The 16,081-nt window shown below is 38.7% G+C and overlaps 1 long non-coding RNA gene across 1 annotated transcript; it reads left to right on the top strand.

The window, feature by feature from the left end:
• Positions 1-12,034: 12,034 nt before the first annotated feature.
• On the top strand, positions 12,035-16,032 carry LOC133859171 (uncharacterized). The gene is made up of 3 exons (XR_009898714.1): positions 12,035-12,608; positions 14,388-14,460; positions 15,733-16,032. It is a non-coding gene; the product is annotated as an uncharacterized LOC133859171 (long non-coding RNA).
• Positions 16,033-16,081: the final 49 nt, after the last annotated feature.

Here is a 16,081-nt window from a genome sequence, read left to right on the forward strand (position 1 = left end):
TCGTTCAAACAAAAAACTTATTGTTCAAACGAGGACCTATTGAAATATGAACTACATGCACCAACACCAAACCCTTCCTCCATATCCACACAACACCAAAACAACCCATACTCAACATCAAAACACCCACTACGAAAGCAAAAATCCAATCTTTTTCCCACAACCCTAATTTTTATACTTACCTTATTTCACCAAAACCACAACAATAACAACTCAATATATTCCATAAACACAACCATAACTCAAATAATCTAGTATAGTCACAAACACAACTGTAATGCCCCCAAATTATTTTGCAATAAAAAACTCTTAAGCATTACCACTAACTCCTCATCATTAGGTCATTACAACAGAAAGCGTGTATCTTTTTTTCTTTTTCTTTTTCTTTTTTCCTTTTTTTTCTGTAAACCATGCAAAGAATATAATCATTCGAATTTAAAACCGTAGCCACTACTAAACCGTCAAAGCATAATACCTCACACTAAAACACAAAAGTCCATGACTTGGTAAGTAAAATTTCGCGTGAAGAAGAGTTATGGAGTGAACCATTATCAGTTTGAGACAAAGGTAAAACTTCACATCCAGTAGTTCATAAGTCAATATGATAAGACAAAAATCATTATGATGCAATGCATAGATACATATTCATATTACAGGTCATAACTATGTTCGATATAGCCTATTTGTGTCCTTAACCTCTTCAAGATAAGGTTTACGCATCCTATGGGACCTTTAGTACATTTTCGGTGCCCTGGCAATGCAAATAACAAGCCATCTCTTAGTTTCCCGACCCCGAGTGATCCACCCAACAAGTGATGCTGCAAGGGAGAGAGAGAGAGGGAGAGAGAGAGCTTATAGGCATCACAACACAAAGACACCGCGCACTCTGACAAAGTACTTCCTAGATAGACAATGTTCTGTAGTATTTCTGACATATATCTGACAAGTTAGGGGTTCCTAACATTGGGTAGATATATGCAAAGGAGAGGAATTTCTAAAAGCAAATCAGTTTTGCAATTAATCAAATACTTGACAAGGTTAAAGTGGCAGTGGAATAGAAATAAAATTCTGTAAATTAGACTGGAAAAGGAAAGGCAAAAAAAAAAAAAAGGTCCAATAACTATATTCTAACACCTCCAGGCTCCAACAACAATTTTTACCAAGCTTCAGCTATAATCTATGGAAGAATTATGTAGAATCTAGCTTTTACCTTCGGGCATGATTCCCATGAGGCAATAACTAGAAGGGTTAAACACCTTTTTAGTCCTTGAGTTTTGGGAACTTTATTTTTTAGTCCCTGAGTTTCAATTCGCATAACAGATGATACCTCAGTTTTGGGAAATGACCAAATAAGTACCTCAGTTAACTTCTCCGTCCAAAAACTAACGGCTCGCCACATCACTGACACTTAGCACCACTAGAATGTCGACACCTATCCAGTGAAACACGTCAGCATCCACTTAATTTCCAAATCACCCAAACACCTCCATATCACACACTCACGTCATTTGTTTATTTTGGGGGGAAAACTATTTTCTGCAATTTAAGAAACTCAAATATTTCAAACAAAAAAACTTAAATCATTTCATCGTTAATCTGAGAAAGAAATCAAAATCCCTAAAATGAACTTGTGAAGTGAAGAAGTGAAGAACCCTAATCCCTAAAATCCCTCTCGACCGACTCTCTCTCGACCGGCCGACTCCCTCCCGGACGTCGAAGAAAGGGGATTTCACTTAACCTCGGCCGGACGTCGAAGAAAGTGGATTTCGCTCGCTCATCAAGTCAGCACATTCCGAGGTATTTTGCCCATTTTTGTGTTTTTAGAAATTTGTTTCATGCTATATATATATATGGATTGTGTATTGTGATTGTCGGTTGAATCTTTGTTTTGGTTTTTGGAACAAATGCTTGTCGGTTGTTGGGCAAAGTGATGAGGTTATAAAAACCGAAACTTTCGATTGTTGTGGGTGGATAAAAGTTGGGTAGGGCCTGACCATCATCTCGTGTTTTTGTCTTTTGTTGGGTAAAGAAAACCAACAACCAGTTTGGTTGGGTTGTTGTCCAGCACATTGCATTTTGGAATGTATTACTTTATTGCATATATATCTTTATCTGTTTACTGTGTTTGTGGTTGCACATGTTGGCCAAAAGGGTCCCAACTGTGCAAAAGGGAACAATAAAGTACAAAAAGCACTATACATCCTGTCTTTTAAGGTTTTAAGAAGCATCTACAATATGAAAATTATTGATTGACGCATACAACTCCAATGGTGTTGTTCACAAGGTTATCAATATTTTCTGCTTTAGCTTTATAAAGCATCTGCTTGACAACCAAGCCTCCCATGCTGCAGACAAGAGAAAGTCAATCTATTAAAAATAGATATGCACACGAACACACACACACCAAATATAGACTCATGCTGTGAACAAACAGAAGCAAAATTTAAATTCATATTCACTCTAGAAGTCATATAACTTTTACCAATTACAGGACTAGTTCATTTTTTTTTTAATTCTTCACCAATTAACAGACATACTTATTTTTTCAAAACAAAAACAATGACTAACACTTAGGATGATTTACATTTATTAACTAAACCAGACCCACTAACATAAAGTTCCTATTGTTCGGGACAGAAATCATTAATAAACTTGAGGATGAAGGTTGAATGACTATGCCTATCTGAAGGCAAGATCATTTTTTGAAAAACTTCCCAAAAATGTGTCATGTTACTTACTACATCAAAAAAAATAAAAAATAAAAGAGAGGAAAACAAAAGAGACTTTCTAAGAAGCCCCTCTTTTGTGCCCGTGTGAGTAACTTTTAAAATGAATATATAAATGTAGGAAGGTTGGCAATGTTAGTTCCCGCAGTACCATTTTCTTTTGTTGGAAAGGGGGAAGGAAGGGGGCTGGGTACCAAAAGCTTTATGCCAAACACACGTTATATACATTCTCACATCACTTAAAGGCTTGTTAATAAGTTGACGATGCATCCAAATGATCATATCAAATACCAATGACTTATTAAAATAAAAATAAAAGAAGAAATTTACCAAGACCATACAATAAGACCAAGCAAAAACATGAATGCATGCATGTTGGCATGAACACACACAATCTCTTCTCTAATACAACTATAAAAACCTGTGAACACACACAATCTCTTCTCTAATCTCTTCTCTACTTATATTCATCTTCCAAATTATATCTAATTTTATGTTCTCTGTTTTTTACATTTTACATACTTTCTTTACCCATCTCTTTGGTAGTTAATTTTACAGTTTTTATTGCTAGAGTATGACGATCCTTTTTTGTTTAATTCACAGGGTGCAGAAGATGTCAGATCCAACATTTGACCTACTTGTTTACCATAATGGGTCACTATCTGGACACAGGATGGCCTATATTGGCGGAGACATTCTGACAATCGCCGGTATAGATGCATCCCAGTTCAAGTTTGGAGATTTGACAAACATTTTGGAGTGCTACCTGCAATATGAGTACAACAACATACCCAAAATGTACTACAAGTTTGATGATGAGACCAACGAGCAAATATACGGTCTTACCAAAGATGGTGATTTCGTTACTCTAAAAGAAGGGCTGCTGAATAGTGGCAGGAAAAAGCTGCATGTTTTTGTGGATCATGAAGAACCTCTTCCAATTGAAGTGGTAAACCCTGTTTTGCTTTTGACCCAGTCTCCTCCAGAAGTGCCAGTAGTGCAACAGACACCCCAAGAGCCAGCAGTTCAACATCCACCACAGCAGCCAAGGAAACGGCCAGCCGGGCGGCCAAGGAAACAGAGAGATGAGGAGGAGGAGGAGGACATTGAGTTGAGTGATTTTGAGTTGACTGATGGCGAGGAGGAGGACATGTTTGTAGGGAAGGACAAGGATGTCCTACGCGAACCAATGTTGATATAAATACCTGGTTGCAGACTTGGGATAGAGATTCCAACGCGGGGATTGGAGTCGATGCAGCAAATGACCCGGACGCGGATTCATATGACAATGAGTACTTTGACAGTTTAGACAGTGGTGAAGAAGACAGTGAAGGGTCAACTGTAAAGCGTAAGAAAAGGTATCCCGAGTGGAAGAAAAAGCGGGACTGGAGCCAGACAGTGGAGTTAAGTGTAGAGTTGAGGTTTATGAACCCAAAAGAATTTAAACAAGCATTGCAACTATTTGCAATGCAAAATAGCTTTGATTACAAGTATGTGCATAACGACAAAAAACGGGTAACCGCCCACTGCAAATCGTTATGTCACTGGAAAATACATGCCTCTTGGACTCCATGTAGATAGTATTTCCAGATCAAGACTCTCCATGATGAACATAACTGTGGCAGTGATTACTACAACAAGAAGGCAACTATTAGGTGGGCTGCAAATCGATATGTAGAGATTTTTCGAGACCAAAGAAGCTTTAAGGCTAGGGCGTTGAGGGAAATGATACACCGAGATTACAACGTGCAGATGACAATATTGAGTTGCCATCGTGCAAAGAAGATGGCAATCGAAATCCTCGATGGAAGAGATGGTGAACAATATTGTCACACTCGAGAGTATTGCAATGCATTGCGGAAGTGGAATCCTAGTAGCTCGGCTTACATCCAAAGGGACGGAGTGTTCTTCTAGAGGATGAATGTTTCTTTGACGGCATGTAAAGAAGGATTTTTGGCAGGATGTAGGCCGATGATATGTGTTGATGCCTGTTTCATTAAGACGAAATGGGGTGGGTAGTTGCATGCCGCAATCGGCCGTGACGGTAATGATGACATATATCCTATTACATTTGCAGTATGCGAGACCGAGAACAAGGAGACATGGACATGGTTCTTGGTCCATGTGTTTGAACCATGTCCATGTGTTGGAGGATATTGGGCTTCCGCGGGAGCATATGTGGTCGTTCATGTCGGACCAACAGAAGGTAATATCTAATACAATTATCATATGGTCATTTTTATTTTAATAACATTTGTTTGATATTTATTTATTGTTTACGCAGGGACTAATCGATGCTCTAAAGGATCTAATGCCCGGCCTCGAGCATTGTTATTGTGTTAGGCACCTGCATGCAAACATGAAAGGAAAGGGATGGAAGGGGAAGGAGTTCAAGGACGCGTTATGGGGTGCAGCTAGGGCACCCAATGAAGTCCAATTTAAGTACTACCTCTCTGTCATTGGAGGTATGGACAAAAAAGCTCTCGAGTACATTGAGGGGGTTGACCCAAAAATGTGGGCAAGGCACGCATTTTGAACCACCAGCTGCAGTGACATCTTGCTAAATAACGTCGCCGAGAGCTTCAATGCTTGGGTGTTGGAAGCAAGAGGCCAGCCGATACTAACTTGTTTTGAGACTATACGGCGGCAAATTATGAACCGGTTCAGTCAGAAAAATGCTGCGGTAGCAACGACACCGAACGTAATTTGTCCAAAGATTGTGAAGAAGTTGGAGAGAAACAAGTTAGAGGCGAAGAACTATATTTGCCGATGGAGCAATCAGATGCAGTTTGAGGTCAATAGTGCCCATGAGTCTCGGCGGGTGGTGGATCTTCAAGGAAGAACATGTGGCTGTGGGAGGTGGCAACTTAATGGTATTCCTTGTCCACATGCAGTTTGTGCAATATACCTCAATAAAGGAAAACCCGAGACTTATGTCAGCCATTGGTACATGATGGATACATACAGAAAGTCCTATGCCTCCGGGATTAGTCCTATGCTTGGCCCGGATGAGTGGCCTGTTGATGAGGGTGTGAAACCTATAGAACCACCGCAGCCAAGGAAACAGCGCGGGAGGCCCAAAAAACAAAGAAAAAGAGGAGTTGATGAGCAGCCAGACGAGAGCATCAAAGTGAGTTGCAAGGGATACGATGTGCGGTGTGGAAATTGTGGTGAAAAGGGGCACAATGCTAGGAGTTACCGCGAACCCGACAACCCGAATAGGAAGAAGTATCCCAAACAGCCTAGGAAACCGAAGGTAGATATTTCTGGTCGAATAACTATATTTCTATTTACTGATTCAATGACTATATTTCTGTAACTAATGTGTTCGTCAAATATGGGCAGGGAAGCACATCCGATGCAGGGACATCAGATGCAGGCCCATCTACCCCTGCAGGCCCATCTGCCCCTGCAGGTCCATTAGGTGCAAGCCTATCTGCCCCTGCAGGTCCATCAGGTCAACCGGCAAGGACACCTCGAAGACGAAGCATACCTCGAGGAACAAGCATACGTCGAAGACCAAGAAAAAGGAGAATGTCTTCCGTGTACAAGAGGCAACCAAAGGTTGGCCACATACTATTTTTTTTTTGTTACCCTATGTGGGCTGGTTAATAGTTATTTAAATACATGTTGGTTGACCTATTTCTTGGTTGGGTTGCAGCAAGGTGGATCACAACCAATTCAAATAGATTGATGTACAAGACAAAGACAAGACACATTTTGTGTTGATGGATGCTTGTACACATTTTGTACATGTTTGATTATTGGATGCACATATTGTTAATGTATTTTGTTACCCTACTGGATGTGTACTGGTTGTTGATGTAACTATTTGCACATATTTGTTAGGCAGGTTATTTGAAATCAAGGCACAGGTTGCTCGTAATACATATTAAAACCCATACGGAGGTACTATATGTGATACTTATGTAAAACCTAGGTACCTACTATGATACAAACGGAAACATGAGGTACTCTCTGTGATACTGCCTGAAGGGCAATGAAATAAATTAGTTGGACCCAAAATTTGAGCACAGAGTGTACATTTGTTGACAAATTGCAGCATGACGGGATATTGTTTGTGTTTAACATTAAAAACATATTAAAACACTTACGGATGTACTATATGTGATACTTATGTAAAACCTAGGTACCTACTATGATACAAACGGAAACATGAGGTACTCTATGTGATACTGCTTGAAGGGCAATGGAATAAATTGGTTGGACCCAAAATTTGAGCACAGTACATTTGTTGACAAATTGCAGCATGTAGGGATATTTTATTGTTTGTGTTTTACATTAAAAACATATTAAAACCCATATGGAGGTACTATATGTGATACTTATATAAAACCTAGGTACCTACTATGATACAAACGGATACATGAGGTACTCTCTGTGATATTGCCTGAAGGGCAATGGAATAAATTGGTTGGACCCAAAATTTAAGCACAGAGTGTACATTTGTTGACAAATTGCAGCATGAAGGGATATTATTTGTGTTTTACATTAAAAACATATTAAAACCCATACAGAGGTACTATATGTGATACTTATGTAAAACCTAGGTACCTATTATTATACAAACAGAAACATGAGGTACTCTCTGTGATACTGCCTGAAAGGCAATGGAATAAATTGGTCCATCCATAAAACTTACATACTTCTCATAAATATACAAAATACATATCCAAACTACATAATCTACAATTCATATCTCAAACTACATTTCATTTCATAAGTGCAACACAAGTAATCAACAGAATTGTAAACCACGACAAGAACAAAGCATACATCAAAAATTTCTCTCTAGTCCTATAGCTGTCATTTTCCTTCTCTAGACACCTGATGATTTCCATTTGTTTATCATCCCCCTTTTGTGATTGCCTAACTCTTTCCATGCAACTGACATTTTCATTCGCCAAATCTTTAACCCTTGCTACCAAAGTACCATTTGCATCCTCTACTTCGTTAAACTTCTTGGTAATCTCATCTAAGACCTCTACACCCCTTGCACAAGTTGGCTTGTCCAGCCATTTGAAAAATTTGCATGCAGCTTTTGTCTGCATGTTGAAGTATAGCATTCAGTCAGCAAAAACTCACACAAACTATCTATAATTATAACAAAATACTTACTCTTGAGTTGTAAGTGGCGCAACCCCAAAATCTTCTTCCAGGGTTTTCCCTAGTCCACGAGGTCTTCAATGGGGCGGGTAAATCGCAGAAACAGAAATAGGATATGTCAACACGGCCCACTGAGGACGATCCGGATGATGACTTCAAGGAACGGACAACACAAAACACATAACAAACAAAAAATTGTCTAAATCTTCAAACGGAAATTAAGGAAAAAATTAAAAAATTACAACTTTTTTTAAAAAAATTGAGCCTAAGAACCGACCTTGTCTACACCACGGGAAACTTCCTTCCCTTTGGAATCTCGTGTGCGACAAGAAGCCATCAACTTTTATCCACCCACAACAACCGAAAGTTTCGGTTTTTATAACCTCATCACTTTGCCCAACAACCGACAAGCATTTGTTCCAAAAACCAAAACAAAGATTCAACCAACAATCACAATACACAATCCATATATATATAGCACGAAACAAACTTCTAAAAACACAAAAATGGGCAAAATACCTCGGAATGTGCCGACTTGATGAGCAAGCAAAATCCACTTTCTTCGACGTCCAGCCGAGGTTAGGTGAAATCCCCTTTCTTCGATGTCCGGGAGGGAGTCGGCCGGTTCTATGGAGTCGACGGGAGAGAAATTGAGCGAGAGTCCGGGAGAGAGTCGGCTGGTCGAGAGAGAGTCGGTCGAGAGGGATTTTAGGGATTAGGGTTCTTCACTTCTTCACTTCACAAGTTCATTTTAGGGATTTTGATTTCTTTCTTAGATTAACGATGAAATGATTTAAGTTTTTTTGTTTGAAATATTTGAGTTTCAGTTTTGAGTTTCTTAAATTGCAGAAAATAGTTTTCCCCCCAAAATAAACAAATGATGTGGGTGTGTGATGTGGAGGTGTTTGGGTGATTTGGAAATTAAGTGGATGCTGACGTGTCTCACTGGACAGGTGTCAACAATCTAGTGGTGCTAAGTGTCAGTGACGTGGCGAGCAATTAGTTTTTGGACGAAGAAGTTAACCGAGGTACTTATTTGGTCATTTTCCAAAACTAAGGTATCATCTGTGATGCGAATTGAAACTCAAGGACTAAAAAATAAAGTTCCCAAAACTCAGGGACCTTAGAGGTGTTTAACCCTAACTAGAAAATAGCACTAGTTTTGCACTCTGCCATCGTTGACTAGGAAATTAGGTACTGTGTTGTGCTAAGGAATGCATGGTCGTCGACGCTACGCAGGGCTCTTTTATGATTACATAAAGCAATTAAAAGTTAGGAATAATTGCACCATTGGTCTTTGTAGTTGGCCTAAATTATAAATCATTCTCTGCGGTATCAATATGAATTCAGAGATCTTTGTGATTGACTTAATTTACATATCGATCTCTGGAGTCAAATTCCATTAAAAATTTTGACAGATTCTGTTAAACGCCATGTAAGCGCTAATAAAATGGCGACACGTGTCCATCTTAATAAAAAAATATATATTAAAAAAAAAAAAAAACTTATTTAAAAAATAAAAAAAAAAAAAATAAAAAAAAGGTGGCTGCCTGTTCACCACAATCAATTGGGGTGGCCTTCGGAAATGAACGCATTACTTAAGAATTTCAACTCTATTTCTAAAAATGAAAGTCTGCGAAGCGAAATCACTTTCCAAGAGCTTCAATGCCCGAAGAATACAAAGAATCAAAGTGAAAAAATAAATATGACTTCTAAACTTCAAGTGTGTGTTCGTGTGCAACAAAATATCTAAAGTGCGGAAAATAAAATAGACAAGATATTTATTGACGAAGTGAAAATTCTGTGAAGAGAAAAACCACTCCAGGGGCAGCCAAACCCAAGAAATTCACTATCCAAAGGCAAAGCAAGTTACAAAGTACTCGTACTCACAAAACCTATTGCAGTAGTCATACCTTTAATTATAACATGAAGCTCATCGTGAACGCTTCTCAACCAAGTCTCCTACTTGAAGGAGTCTTTGATGAATTCCTTTACCTTAGGGTTGTCCCCTAAGATAGACTTCACACGAACAAATGTAACACACACCGGTAACGGCGAGAGCTAGCGGATCTTCAATTCTCCATAAACACCACCTCTAAGTACTATAGAATTCTATGCTGAATTCTTACAAAAAACAAGCCTAGAGCCCTCTTTATATAGGCTTCAGAAAACCTAATTCTAGACAAATTCGGACTCTGGCTATAGAGCGTCCCGATGGAAGATAGCCTTGTCCAGACAGTCTTCTGCGACCGCCTTTCCAGAATAGCGCAATTCTTCCCAAAACAGGACCACGTGCGGACGGCTTGGGCAAGCGTCCGGACGGTCTTCGCTGTAACTCCTTTCCGGGCTCAGAAAGGAAACTTGGAATATTTTGGAATGCTGGATATCGTCCGGACAAGTTGTCGCGTTGTCCGGACGTCTTACAGAAACTTCCCAAATAAGTGTCGACTGAAATCCAACTCTGAGTAGAAATTGGAGAAGCTTGACCTAGCGTCCGGATGGTGTTTCCCTGATGTCCAAACGTCTTCAACGCTAAAGCTTCTAGACACTGCGGGGCGTCCGGACGCCTTCAAAGACATGTCCGGACGGTTGCACAGGAACCGGCTAGCTGACTTGAAATTTGCATGGAATCTTCATAAACATCTTCTAGAAACTTATAACAAGGCACATGGCTTGAAATAAACACTGTTCATAAAACTTTGAAGATTCTGAAAAAGACCGATAATCCGGTTTAAATAGCAACCATTACATAAAGTATTTTTATCATCCAGAATGAAGCCAATATAAAATACTAACACAAAGAAAATTAGTGTTTTGTTATAGGGATTCAAAACCGATTTGCCCATATAAGAGCACCCAAGAACCAAGAACCAACAACAAATTCCTAAGCTCAATTTGAAAACCGATACTTGATTTTCAATTTAGATAATAATTTCTCACCTGTATTACTCAGATTCTGCCACAATCATCACAGGGAATTTACAAAAAGAGTTTTCGTCTCTTTCAGTCTTCAAACTACCTAGAATGCAAATTTATGACTGGTATTCAACAAAATGATGACATTCCAGAGCCTAAACCTTCAAATCCCTTGTAACAATCCAATCTCGGACCGATAATTATCCGTATATTTTCATTGAAAGGTTCCGAATTCCTTCTAAAAACTGTTCAAATCTCACAGAAATGTACTTGTAAAACATAAATTGAACACAAATTTGCTTCGAATTGCAAACCTAAAAACTCAAAATTCTCGACCTCCTCTATGTTATCTTCAATGAAACGAAACCAATCTTCAGAAACAGCTGCGGAAATCAAAACTGAATCCACTTCGAATTCCTTCCAAGGGACCTTTCAGAGCTCTTCAAATGTTATCTATACAACAAAAAAGAGTTATTATATGAAGACCGACTCTACGTCTCCACTAAAGCACTGTAAAATTTGATCTCTTTGCTCAATTACAAACCTCTCTCTCTCTCTCTCTCTCTCTCTCTCTCTCTCTCTCTCTCTCTTCACGTGATCCAGATCCTCAACCTTATAAAGAACCGCTCTCATCAATCCTCTCCGAAAAATTGAGGGTGGCCGCACGCCACACCTAGCCACCTCTAGGCTCTGGGGTGTGGCGCTCGGCCACCACATTACTTTTTTTTTTTTAATTATTATTATTTTAAAAAAAAATAAGTTTTTTTTTAATATATTTATATTTTTTTTATTAAGATGGACACGTGTCATCATCTTATTAGCACTGATGTGGCGCTTACGTGGCGTTTAATGGAATCTGTCAAAAAATTTAACGGAATTTGACTCCAGCGAGCGATTTGTAAATTAAGTCAACCACAGGAACCTCTGAATTCATGTTGAGACCACAGGGGGTGATTTGTAATTTAGGCTAACCACAGGAACCAATGGTGCAATTATCCCTAAAAGAAACATTATTATTAAACCCAAGGTGTGAAGACCGAGAAAATAAATAAGGGATTTAGCAATTGATAAATAGTGTTTTTAAATATGGGGTTGAATATTTATTGGCAAAAGATAGAAATAAAATTAGATGGGGTTCCACTATGATTAATAATAGTAGGGGGTTTTAAATAAAAGGAAATCTCGCCACCCACTCACGTCGTGCCACATGTCCCTTACCTTATCCCATTCTTTCTTTTCTTTTTCTCTTTTCTTTCTTCTTTTTCTCACCCGCACAGCCCATGTGCACGCCCATTTCATTTTCTTCTTCTCCCTTTCTTCTTTCTTCTTCTTTGTTCTGCTGCGTGAGTGACCCACAGAGAGATTGAGAGTGAGAGAGAGACCGAGTAAGAGGGGGAGATTATGAGAGATTGGGGGAGGGAAGAGAGACAGAGAGCGTGAGATAGAGGGAGACCGAGAGATGCTGAGAGAGATGAGTTCAGGAGAGTTGAGGGAGATGTAGCCCGACCTCCGGTGGAGAACGCCGACGAAGCCAAAGCCAAGGATTTCCGGTGACCCGAGCAACCACAAACCCGAGAGAGAAGACCCGCAACCCGTGAGCTCAAACCCGTACGACCCGAGCAACCCAGAACCCGACGGCTTGAAGGCTAGTTTTCCGGCGGTTCCAGTGGATTTCCGGCGAAGACCCGTTGACCCACGAAGGCCCGTAGCCCAGAATCCCTCAGACCCGCGACCCATGACCCGTTGAACCCATGTGGAGACCCGATTCTCCATGTGTGCTTTCCGGCGGCTACGTGTGTTTTCCGGCGACTTACAGAGACTACTCCGGCGATATCTCCGGTAGTTTTCTGAAAAGAAATCCTTACAATTTTAGTAGTTTCATTTTAAGATTTTTATGTGTTAATTTGGGTTATTGTAAATTGATTTGGGATTAATGGGTTTGTTGAACCCGCGTGGTTTCCGTGTTGTGGATTTTGGCCGGTTGATTGTGAAGCCGTGATTAGGTGGTTGGTGTTTTATGTTTTGGGGGTTCTATTCCGGTTGTGTGTGTTTCGGTGATGAGGTGTTTTAGCTGGTTAAATGGTTTATGGATGTGCCCCTCGGTTTGCAGTGTTTTAGTTGGAAGGTTGTGTTGATAATCTTGAGTTTGGGTTCCTGTTTTTGGTGCTGGCCGGTTAGTGTTAGTGTATTCATTGTGGAGGGTCACGACAGGGTTGATACTCGAGTTGGAATTGGGTATTTTAAATGTGTGTCTCCTGTTTGATGTGCTTGGCTGAACTGATTTTAGCACTGAGGAACCGAAACCCTTGTTTTTGGTATGTTGACTGAATGGCTTGGAGTCCCTATGATGTTGGATTATCTTTGATCATTAGTAATTTTATGGTGTTGATTTTAGTTGATAAATTATGAATCGAGAGATTATTCCCTTGTGTTGGCTATATACTCACTGTTTGGTGCTTAGAGTTGTTTGATGGATTTGGGATTTTGGACAACCGGGTACTGTATTGTTCTGTCCTAGAAATAAGGTTTTCAAAATAATAAAATATGATTCCCTAGTTTGACTATGAAAGACTAAGTAGTTTTGAAAGGGTGAGGTTTAAGTTCGGTCACTAATTTCCGAACAACTAAATTGGATTGTTAGAATTATGATATGTTGGTGTTAATGGCTCCATGTATATGGATTTTAATGGCCAGATTCTTGAGTATTGGTGAATGGTAATTTATTGGTGAAGGTTGTAGTTGATTTTAAGTTGTTAACCCTAGGTATTGGATTTGTTGATACACTTTGAGTTGAGACCTCATGGTAATATTAGAGAACGAAATTGTTAATTGTTGATGATGGGTGTTGTGTAATTTTTGTAAGAGTAGTTCCAAATTAGAAGAGATTGATCTTGCTATGTAAATGAGTTGATTTTTGACATGGGTTTGGATGTTGGGTTGTTATAAGGCCGAGTATGTACGTGTTAATGTGAAATGAGATTTTTATGATGACATCTTGATTATGGTGTGTTGAATAAGGCTAAATGTGTCCCATGATATGCTTATGAGTTGGATACCCTAAGTGTTAATGAAGTTGAATTGATTAAGGTTGATTATGATAAATAATTGAATTCCTTGCTATAGTTTATTTAAAAGTTTCGGTTATGCAATGAGGTTTTAGGTCATGTCTTTATTGAGTTGGGTTGGTTGGATTAGTCACATGTTATGAAGACTAGGAGAAGAAAGTGAGATAATTAACTAATGATAGAAAAAGGAATAAATGAATAGGCAAAATGTGATAAAAGAATGTATATTACAATACGTGATTACAAGTTAGTTTAATATGACTTATTAGATTAATATGTGGTATAAGATTAATGTTCTATAATCTAAACTACTTAGATGATTAACATAGATAATGAGGAGCAACAATAATAAGTAAGTTAAATAAAATAGTAAATACATCATTGTATTAATAAACAAAGATTATATGAACCTAGACATAAATGTTAACCTAATAATAGTTTAGGCACTTAACTAGTTTTAGAAGTGGATAAAGCGACGTGTGAGAGCGTGGGTAGTTTAGGCGTCATAAAGTAAGGAGTTCATAGTGTAGCCTAACGATACCAATGTTTGCAGGATAGTGTCCAGATTGGAGACTGCAAGGGGTTCTCCAATGTTGAGTTCGAGTCAAGAGTCCAATGCAGTCAAGGTGGGTATTCCACTCACTGAGAAAGTATATATTTTTATATGTATTGGATTGATAAAAATATATATATTGTTTATGAAACCGAACCAACCATATCATGAAATGTATATGCTTTGAGATGATTTATTAGTTTCGATTATGTTTAAACTATATCAGTGATGTTAAAGAGATAGTGTATGAGTGAAAAGTATTGAATAGATTTAAAGTGTTAAGTTCTGAGATTGAGATTTAAATTATGCAAATTGTTTGAGAACATGTCATATTGAAATTGCGTAGATTTGATAAAGAAACTAAGTTTTGAATGATTTCAAAGTGTTGGGTAAAATGCTGGATTTGTTTAGTTTTAAAAGGACGTAATTTAACAACTGCATGATTTCAGCGTGACACAGTAGGAAATATATACTGGTCAAGCACGGAACATTGAGCATGTAGTATAGAGCATACATATCAGAGTAACAGTATCAGCAGAGTAACAGTATCAGCACATTGAGGCAATATCAGCAACACATTGAGGCATGCATAGCATATATAGCATTGTTTTGTGAGAGATGTTTTTATGTTATGAGTAGTTTTGCTAGACGTATTGGTATGCATAAGAGTCTTCATGAAAAGATCTTATGTATATTTCTATCGGATAGTCATGTGTTAATATCATACATTGAACTTGAAAGTACATGGATACATGACTACCCAGGTGCGAGTAATGGCATGTCTATAAGTAGGAAGGTTGACTGTTCTTGTTCTTCAGGAAAGACGTGTTAGCATGATTGAGTTTAACTCTAGTGCTCTCATGATCTACTGACGTCAAGGCACAAAGCTGGAATACGATTAGAGATGGTGTTGCGAGTGTTTTGTTGAAGGATGTTATCCTAGTACGGAAAAGTAAGATGCCATGTTCTTTACTTAAGACTTATGTGTATACGTGATATCTGTGATGGAGTGATCGTGTGCACATATGTCCAAGCGACCGGTGAAAAGTATTATTATAGAGGGGTCTATATGTAGAAACTTCCAAGGAGGGATGTCTGGAACTTCTACATATTTTCACAGCTATATAGTATGTTTTAAATGATTTCTGAATAGTCGGTGTTTGCTACATTAGCTGTTGGTGAATTGTGGCTAATATAGTGCTCGCACGACTAAAATAATATAAAGGTTGGTTCTTTGTGAAAACTCAGTTAGTCTTATACCACTGAGGTCTTAGTATGAGGTATACTAAGGCGGTGAACTCATTATTTCACCTATGCGGATGTGGATACCACCACAACCGTGTAGATGATGTTTCTTTGGCTGCAGGTACTTCGGTATAGTCGATGGGTCGGTAGCAGTGTGCTTGGGATATTATGACTGAAGCTCGCCGCGACAGTTGTAATTGTCGGACCATGGGTTGTCCACTATTTTATAGGTTTGGTATGGCTTGTGACGTTTGTGTCACTTATTATTTGTTAAGCCATTATTGTTATAGTGTTAATAAGACTCAAACAGATAGATGTTAAATGGCTCTTTGTTGTAATTAATTTGTGATAGATGTATAAGTTGTAATTTCCGCTATTCAGATTTATGTTTTCCGCTGCATAGATAGATGTATGTTATACTCTGATTATCAGGTACATGTTATGGGGCA

This window comes from Alnus glutinosa, chromosome 2 (genome assembly GCF_958979055.1).
Source record: "Alnus glutinosa chromosome 2, dhAlnGlut1.1, whole genome shotgun sequence".
NCBI lineage: Eukaryota > Viridiplantae > Streptophyta > Magnoliopsida > Fagales > Betulaceae > Alnus > Alnus glutinosa.